We start from the raw sequence: 10,212 nt of genomic DNA on the forward strand, positions 1-10,212 counted from the left end.
CCAAAAGTCGTATGCGGATTTGAAAAGAAAAGATATTGAATATCGGGTTGGAGACAAGGTCTTTCTCAAAGTTTCACCTTGGAAGAAGGTGCTTAGATTTGGTCGTAAGGGCAAATTGAGTCCGAGGTTTATCGGGCCATATGAAGTATCCGAACGAGTTGGGCGATCGCATATCGATTAATTTTGCCCCTAAGCTCGAAAGGATTCACAACGTTTTCATGTCTCGATGCTTGACGATATAGGTCGATCCATCGCGCGTAATTGCTCCATCCGAGATTGAGATTCACCTAATTTGAGCTATGAAGAGGAACCGGTTCGCATTATGATGCGTGAAGTAAAAGAGTTACGCAATAAGAAAATCCCGTTAGTGAAGGTGTTGTGGCATAAACACGGAATTGAAGAAGCCACTTGGGAACTTGAGGACGCTATGAAAGAGCGATACCGAGCCTATTTGGGTAAGATTTTCGGGACGAAAATTTCTTAAGTGGGGAGAGTTGTGACATCCCAAAATTGACCCTAGTCGGGATGTGGTTTCGGGACCACAAAAGCGAGGCATAAAAATAATTTATAATTTATTTTGATGCCTATAATATGTGTTAATTCATGTGTGACATTTTGATGTTTCGATTTAGAGTTATAAATGTGAATTTCACTAGAAAGGGCCTAGTAGTAAACATTGAAAGTATGATGGGAAATGTGGGATGACTAGTTGATAATGCATGCAAAAATAAAGGATTTGCATGTCAAATTTCCCCTAACATGAAGTGGCGGCCATGACAAGGAATCATGGGCTAAACATGTCATGAAACATGTTTTGTTGGTGCACTAGGGAGAAACAATAAACAAATGAGTATGGGTAATAAAGAAAGAAAAAAAAATGTGTGTGTGTGAGTGAAACCCCCCTTGCCGTGCATTGTGGAAGAGAAAAGAAAAATTTTGTTCATCCATTTTTCTCTTCTTTGGCCGAAAATACTAAGGAAAAAGGGAGGATTTTTGCTTCATGCTTGGTTTAGAAGAGAACTAGAAGGAGATTTGGCTATACTTGCATCAAGATTAAGGTATGTTTGAGGTTGTGTCATGAGATTCATGCTTGTTTTGGTTGCTAACTTGATGTGCATGTTAGCCATGGTTCAAATCCTTGTTATGCCATGGAAATGGTATTTGGCCAAGGTGGATTTTGTGTTAATGCCATTGCATGTTAAATATGAAGCTTGTTAATGGTGTATGTGATGGGGGATTGATGGCTCTTGGACTTTCTTTTTAGTATTTTGAGTGAGACATTAAGTTCTTTGCTTAATCATGACCAAAATGATGGTGTTGTGATGTATTCGGTCATGGTATATCCACAAGTATGATTCATGCATGTTGCATGGTAGGTAAGATTTGAGCTTTGAATATGTGTTTGCACATGATGAATTGGTATGACATATATACTATTTCAAGGTATATATTTGCTTGGGATGATGTTTTCGGTTATGTAGTACATGAGAGATGTGTATTGAGCTACAATATGTAATCGTTAGTTAGTAAAATGCATGCTGTTTTGTGTGGTATTAAGTGCATAATCGGCCTCAACATGGGCATGCATATTCGGCCACATGAGGGAAATTGGTGTGCATGCATTCGGTTAGAGGCAAGCATATTGATGCCTATTCTTGGCTTAGAAAATTCGCTAAGAGGAATACTAACTAAGGTGTTGAGTTCGATTCATGATTTTGTACATATGCGACTTTGATGCCTAATGAGTAGATATTTATATATTGGCTAGGCATCTTGAATTCCTCTTCCGATGCTCAAATGATAAAACCAATTTATTTGTTAAATTTAGCCCAAGAAGCTAGAGGTGGAGAATCAAGCAAAGGCAAAGGAAAGATAATCGAGTAGTCGATTGGAAATCGTTTCATCCAATATAAGGTAAGTCATAAAGCATATATTTGGCATTGATTTAAATGATCATAATATATATATGCAATTGTGTTTAATGAATTGATGTGTAAGTGGAAATGTATGTGTATGGAATGATGCCATTGTTGAATGTATAAAGGTAGTAAAATGCATAACGTATTGGTCTTGGCACTAAGTGTGCGGGCATAAATGGACACGGTGACAAGATTGGCACTAAGTGTCGGATTTAAAATTTGTACAGCACTAAGTGTGCGAATTTGATTATATAGCACTATGTGTGCGAGCTGATTATATAGCACTAAGTGTGCGGACTTATTATATGCTTTTGCATCACTATTGGCACTGAGTGTGCGATATTATCGAGTTGATCACGGACAGCGGATCGGGTAAGTACCTCGAGCTCATGATGAATAGAAAATACGTCCATGCTTGGGGTTGAATTGGTAAGCCTTAAATCTATGTGATGATTGAAATTGTATGGTTGTGCTGGAAAATGAGTTAATGTGTGAAAAATACTTCGATTATCTTGTTGTGTAGATTATGAAATGTGGATGTATGACTTGGTACGAGATTGGACCGAAAGGTCCGAGGTATTATGGTATAGATTCGATATGGATGAGTACCTAGCCTCGTTTGCTGTACATGTTGTAGTGACTTTATTAGTGGATTGATAAATGCTTATGACTTACTGAGTTGTAAACTCACTCAGTGTTTTCTTGTCACCCATTTTAGGTCACTGGGACTCGTACTGTTGTGTGCTCGGAACCGTCGTTGAAGTCATCACACCGGCTGAAATCTTGTGGTATTACTTTTTTTTGTTGTTGAAGAACATTTGGCATGTATAGGCTATTATATTTTGTCGAATTGTGGGTTGTAAACTTTAAGCCATGTGAAAATGGCCTATGTGGTCGTCGAGTGGGATGCTAGAACCTATAGCCACGAGTCTTAGAAACTCAAATTTTGTTAAGGTGACCATAATTTGTGTCATGTATGATGGATGATTAAGGCCAAGGAAAAATTCATGAAATTGGCATAGTCTACTGCAGTAACTGTTGCGGACAGCAGCAGTGAGATGAGATTGAAAAATCACTAAAAATAATATAAGTAGAATTAAATAGTGAGTAAATTATGGAACTGATCCTTGATGAATCTATTTTATATGGACAAAACGAAACGACCATATGAGCAGTATACTGGGAGATATTAAAGTTCTCGTGAGACAGGGCCAGAACGATTTCTGGGTCCCCTGTCGTGACTTTGAAAATTTACCATAAATTATCCAGAAAGAATTAGGAGTCATGCCTTATATGTACAGATTCCATTTTGAGTCTAGTTTCATTAGAAACAAACGGCACCAGTATTAAAGCCCTGTACAGAAAGATATTCAAGTTGTAACGCGCGGAGGTCAGAGCAGTCGATCCCTGTAACATGGGTGACTTTAACTAATAAACTGTACCAATTGGCCCAACCAAAATTCTAAAAATAAATCCATGGATGGATATATGAGTCTAAATTCAGGAAAATTTACGAAACCAGTTTCCGAGTTTTGGAACTCGAGATATGATTTTAAGGCGACAGTGACGCAGTTTTCCAGCCTGTCCAGAAATGCCAAATTGGTCGGTACTTTAAGAGGATTTGTCTCGTTAACCCCTCGTGTCCGACACCGGCGTCGGTCACGAGTTAGGGGTGTTACACCGCTCAATGGAGAAGATTTTAGCAAATGTTTCTCAAAAACAGATTGTCTCTATTTTATATTTGCAAGTTGCTAGTCTCATGATTTTAATATTAGTATGTTTTGAAATTGATTTTTTTAAAAAAAATTATATTTTTTCAAATATTTATGTATTTTTACATATTTTTTATTTGTTAAAATTAGGATCAATTTGAGATTATTTGAAATGTTAAAGATTAACTTTTTTTTAGTTATGACTAAATTGACACAATATAAAAAAGTTGAGAAATAAATTAGTTATTATACCAATTTTTAAACTGTCACTTTGTTTAGAGCTGGCAAAATAGTCTCGAGCCCAAAAGTCCACTCCTGCTGATCCGAGCCCATAACGATCTAAGTCTGAGATAGTCTAAGCCCATAACATATCCGAGCCTAAGAAAATCTAAGCCCAACAGAACCAAGCTCAAGAAAGCTTGAACCCGTAACAGACCCAAGACCAATCTGGCTTGAGCCTGAGATAAATCTAACTCAAAACCCGAAAAAGTCCAACTTTATAACTGAACAATCATGATAGACATTAATAATAAATATAATTTTATGATATCACTTAAATATAAATAAATGATAATTTTTATTTTTCTTTGAAATGTATTCATAATCTTGCATATTTATATTAAATTTTTATTAATAGAAAAATTATTGATAATAACTTTTCAATGTTAAATTATAAAGTGAAATAATTTTAAAAACATTAATTTAATATAATATATTTTAATACTATAATTATATATGTCTCATAAATATATAAAATTTATAATTATTAAAATCTATAAAATTAAACTTAAATGATAATATAATAATATATTATATAACTGTTATTAAACATATTAATACATATATTACTAATATAATATAGATTTTAATAAGAGATATAGTATTACGTGAGATTATAATGTTTAATCATCGATGTATATATATAAACTATTAATATATTATATGATATGTTATAGCATTATATAAAATGGAAAGAGGGTTAACTTTTAAATGTATGAAAAGTATAGGATTTAGAGAATATTTCAACAAGCATAATAATAAACAATAATATATAACGTACTAATATTATATATAACTATTATTACAATATAGATTATAATAAAAGATATAGTATTACATGATATTATAATATTTAATCATCGATGCATATGTATAAACTATTAATATATGATATGACATAACATTATATAATATAGTAGGAGGGCTAACTTTTAGATGTACGGAATATATAGGGACTTAGAGCATATTTCAACCAAGTATAATAAACAATAATATATTATAATAATTAACACTCTACTATTATAGTATTTGATATACTATTATATAATGGAATAATATATTTTATAAGTATTAATATAATAACTATTATTATAGATTATAGATTATAATAAAAGATATAGAATTATGACTACGGCATGATGTACATATGTCAAGCAAAGAATTAGCACAAAATATAGAGATTTAAAAGCTACTTTGACTACAAGTGTAACAGGTCAGTTGTAATATTTGTAAGTGAACAATGGAACACTTAGAGAATTCGAAGGATCGAACCCAAAGGAGATTGAGTGATATAGTAAATGAACAATGATTAAGCATACAATTAGGAAGTTTAGCAAGCTAATGGCTAAGATGATTAAGCATACAATTAGGAAGTTTAGTGATATATTACAACAATTCATAAAACGAGGTGAATTGGGCTAAATTATATCTAAAAATACTAAATTGAATAAACACCAAAATCACAAAAAATATTAATAAGATGAAATAGAGTGGTTGATTGATATCCATGTTGATAATTAACTCTCAGAATACATATTTAAATTGCTTAAACTCCTAATTGGTCCAATTTTACCTCTCACTCACCATTTTACCCAATTAGACAATTTAGTCCAATTTAACTCTCGACCTCACTAGACTAAATCAAGAAAGTTGAATTTGTTCATAATTGTTGGATCTGGTACCCTAAATGTAGTATATTCGTTTGTAAACTTGTAATTTTTTCAAACAAATTGGTTAATAAAACAAATTCACTGATTACATTAATATACTTTGTATGATTGTCTTAATATGATTTTTGCACGCAAAGCAAAATGAAAGAAAATGTTGCTCATTGGTTGCCTAATGTTTAAACTAATACTAAGCGGTATTACGTGGTCGGATCGTAATACGAAAAGACAACTTGTATTAGTAGACAAACCTAAACATGTCCTTAGTCTAATCAGAAAAAAGCGAACCAATTGAAAGACTAACATTTCGTCTATCAAGTCTAATTGGAGAGATGTTTTGTCTTGAGCATCGGAGTGGATGACTCCCAGAAGATAGAGATATAGATGTGACTGACTGACCTAACAATAAATTTGATTAGACCCAAGAAGAATAAATTTTGAATTTGATTATGGATTTATTCACTTGTTACGTTTATAGTGTGGTTTACTTAAATCTTGAGTGGATAATGGACTATGTATGTGTGACTCGTATACTTTGATGCAAGCAAAAGCCTGAGTTCGAACAGATAAGGAACCGAAAGCTAGTGCATTGGGTGTACAACTTCTGCAGTAGGTAGCGTTATTCACAATAATGGAATTCATAGTCCGAGATATGAGTAAGTGATATCCTCTCATCGACATTACATGATTGATGAAAAGTAAACGTAACCACAGGTCCTTTGTCTTTGTGATGGATGACTTGATTACTATTTTATAGTAATTGGGTTAGCAAAAGAGCTTTTGAAAGCTCAATTAAGACTCAGATTTGATTCTTTATCATGATTTGATTGTGTTTAGTGTTAGATTGCATGTATAAATGATTGATTGATGTTTGATTGATTGTAGTTGCTCCGCCAACGAATATAGCAACCTGTAGCTCGGACCTAGCAATCGGGCCGGGCGAATTGACAGATAATTTACCCTAATTTTAAATTGACTAACATGGGAATACACCGTTACCGTTAATATTATGTTACCATTTAAGGGTGAAGTGACCAATTTGATCAATTTCTATTTAAAGTGACCAAATTAACCAAAGAAAAAAAATTAAAAGTGACTAAAAAAAAACAGCCCATATTTAAAGCGACTAACGAGATAATCTATCCTTTCAAATGATAGTATTTTAAATCAATTAATCAGGGCACTAATACAAAAGTAAATGATGCCTAAGTGATTTGTATTTAGACTCGGAAGCGAATGTGCTGAGAAAGAAATCAAAGAGTGAAATAAAATCCTCTCATAAAATTAACTAAAAATATTAAATTTATCTTATTATGTGTTCACCAAAAGATAAAAATGAAGATTAATTTTATTTAATCTATACAAACTGAAAAATATATTAATTCATTTTATTTCCTTTTATCTTTTGAATTAGACATAAATTTTGATTTAATGCAAAATATGATATATAAACTTTAATTTTATACAATTGTATACATAATATTTTAATTTGATTAAATTTTCATAAATCACTTATAATAACATCAAGAAACATCATTTTACATTTCCATATCACATATATAAATAATTTGAATATCTCACGTGAAAATAAATTTATATATATATATATATATAAATGCATACAATTAATCAAATTAAAGTCCACATCCATTTGAAATAAGTAAATTTGAATATTTTCATAATGAAGTCGTATGATAATCTCTAACAAATTGCATTGCAATCACATACCATAATCTTTAAGCGATTAATCTTATTAAATTACATTTATTAGTAAAACATGTTCGAGGGATTAATTTTATAAATAGGGCAGAACAAACAGCGTTAGGAAAGAAACGTATCTCCCAATCAAACATGTCATCATTAACATTTATTTCGTCAGTCTTATTGTTTCAACTCCTGTTTACCTCACACCCATGTCATCGCATCCTCACCTCCGCCGCACCTGGCGAAAGGTGGCAACTCCTGCAAAAAAGCATCGGCATCTCCGCCATGCACATGCAACTCCTTAGCAATGACCGTGTCGTTGTCTTTGATAGAACTGATTTTGGGCCATCAAATCTGCCACTACCGGAAGGGAAATGCCGTTTTGACTTGAATGACACTGCTGTCAAACAGGATTGCACGGCGCATTCAATTGAGTACGATGTTTTATCGAATAAGTTCAGGCCCCTTTTGGTCCAAACCGACGTCTGGTGCTCTTCCGGTGCCGTCACGCCCAATGGTGATCTAGTCCAAACCGGTGGCTTCAATGACGGTGAACGTAAAGTGAGGGTCTTTAGCCCGTGCAGTTCATGCGATTGGCAAGAATCAAATAACGGGTTGGCAGCCAGAAGATGGTATTCGACTAACCATATCTTGCCAGATGGAAGACAAATCATTGTCGGCGGTCGAAAGCAATTTAACTACGAGTTTGTTCCTAAAAACATAGCGGCCAACACATTCGATTTGCCTTTCTTGTTTGAAACCAATGATCGAGAAGTCGAGAACAATCTTTACCCTTTTGTTTTCCTTAATATTGATGGAAACTTATTTGTTTTCGCTAACAATCGAGCCATTTTGCTTGATTACGTGAAAAATAAAGTTGTCAAGAGGTATCCGACAATTCCAGGTGGCGATCCTAGAAGCTATCCAAGCACTGGTTCGGCTGTCTTGCTTCCATTGAAGAACTTGAAAGCATCAGATATTCAAGCTGAAGTTTTGGTGTGTGGAGGTGCTCCTAAAGGATCTTATTCCCAAGCCACACAAGGTGAGTTCATTGGAGCCTTGAAGACTTGCGCCAGGATCTTAATTACCGACCCCAACCCAAAATGGGTCATCGATACTATGCCACTAGCTAGAGTTATGGGTGACATGATATTGCTTCCAAACGGCAACGTTTTGCTCATTAACGGGGCCGGGTCCGGGTCAGCTGGTTGGGAATTTGGTCGGAACCCGGTTTTAAATCCGGTTTTATACCGACCGGATAACAAAATCGGAACACGTTTCGAAACACATACCCCGACCAAGATTCCACGGATGTATCACTCCACAGCAGCATTACTTCGTGATGGCAGAGTTTTAGTTGGTGGAAGCAATCCTCGTACTTATTACAATTTTACAAGTGTTCTATTCCCTACTGAACTAAGTTTAGAGGCATTCTGTCCACCGTATTTGGAGGCTAAATACAACAATTTGCGACCAACAATCGTTGGTCCAAACTCAATGTCGGGGATCAGCACGGGAAAACGCTAACACTTGAAATGGAGATTAAGGGTAAAGTAGAAGAAAAATTAGTGTGGATAACAATGGTGGCACCAGCTTTCAATACACATTCGTTCTCTATGAATCAAAGGTTGATTGTACTTGGAAATGACAAAATAACAGCTTTGGAGAAATCAAGGTATAACATTGAGGTAAGGACGCCAAGATCGGGTAATCTTGCGCCAGCAGGGTTTTATCTTTTATTTGTGGTCCATCAAGACATTCCCAGCATGGGAATTTGGGTCCAGTTGCAGTAAGAAGACAAAAAGATCTTTGATTTCTTTCAAATATCCAAAGTCAAATGCTCTGCTAATTTGCATGGTCGTTAATGATTAGTTTGATTCCTTGCTGGTCTATATACTTATTATTATTACGAAATGTGACATAGATATGTTCGGTTCTTTTATTCATTATATACGGTCAAATTATGATAAATACCCAATGGCTTTGACAAGTTACTTTTAGCTCAAATATCAATGAACACGGTGGGGTTGGTCATTTACCTCTTATTATCCACCTGGTCGTGTTGCATAGCTCCGATTTTCCCCGGTAACATACAAGATCTATTTGGGCCAATTGGGATCGATTAAAATGGGTTAATTAATGTCATTTTTATATGCCATTCATGTGTGGATGTTGGAGAGAGAGGTATAAACTACAAAGTTGTGTTGGATCAGAAGATGGATACAAACGAGAGAATTCGGACAAGTAAAGAGAAACGATGGTTTTTTTTCTAGAAATTGTGTAATCACGGGGCTTGTTGTGATTCTAAAGTTCACGGGCATGCAAATTTTGGCTCAATAATGATGGGGTTTCTTTGTAACTTTGTATGTGGTCTATATGTCTAAAGCAGTCGAAGTGAGGAATATCTTTCATTTCGGCATATAATAATAAATAAATAAAAACACATGGAAGTTATATAGCTTAGTGATAAAATCTGTGATTAGACTCATGAAAATAATAGTTTTTTTTTATACTCCTATTACTTGGATTAAATTCAAATTTGAGTTAAACCAGATATTTAAATAAAGATAAAACTCTCTCATTATTAGTTTTTTTCATCCACGATACTTGAACCCGTTATTCAAAATCAATGAGATGTTGCATGGAAGACTCACACCACCACATATAGCACTTAACCATGCTAGGAGCTTTTCTTCCCATAATCTGCTCAATCAACCAATGTTACCAAAGCAATCGAGAGTGGTGCGCGATGGCAATCACTTAACGGCATGGGTTTATCAAATGTAGATGAGGCTTGTTTTGATGTGGATTATCTAAACGAGCTTCGTACTATTGTATTGACGAACGCTAGTTAAATTGCTTACTGAAATTACCTTTTGTGGTTTGCAAATAATAATGGAAAACTACAAAACGACATGGGATGGTGATAAA

General features: G+C 34.3%; 1 pseudogene; it reads left to right on the forward strand.

The window, feature by feature from the left end:
* Nucleotides 1–7,407: 7,407 nt before the first annotated feature.
* Nucleotides 7,408–9,155, forward strand: LOC108462147 (aldehyde oxidase GLOX-like; annotated as a pseudogene).
* Nucleotides 9,156–10,212: the final 1,057 nt, after the last annotated feature.

This window comes from Gossypium arboreum, chromosome 3 (assembly GCF_025698485.1).
Source record: "Gossypium arboreum isolate Shixiya-1 chromosome 3, ASM2569848v2, whole genome shotgun sequence".
Taxonomy (NCBI): domain Eukaryota; kingdom Viridiplantae; phylum Streptophyta; class Magnoliopsida; order Malvales; family Malvaceae; genus Gossypium; species Gossypium arboreum.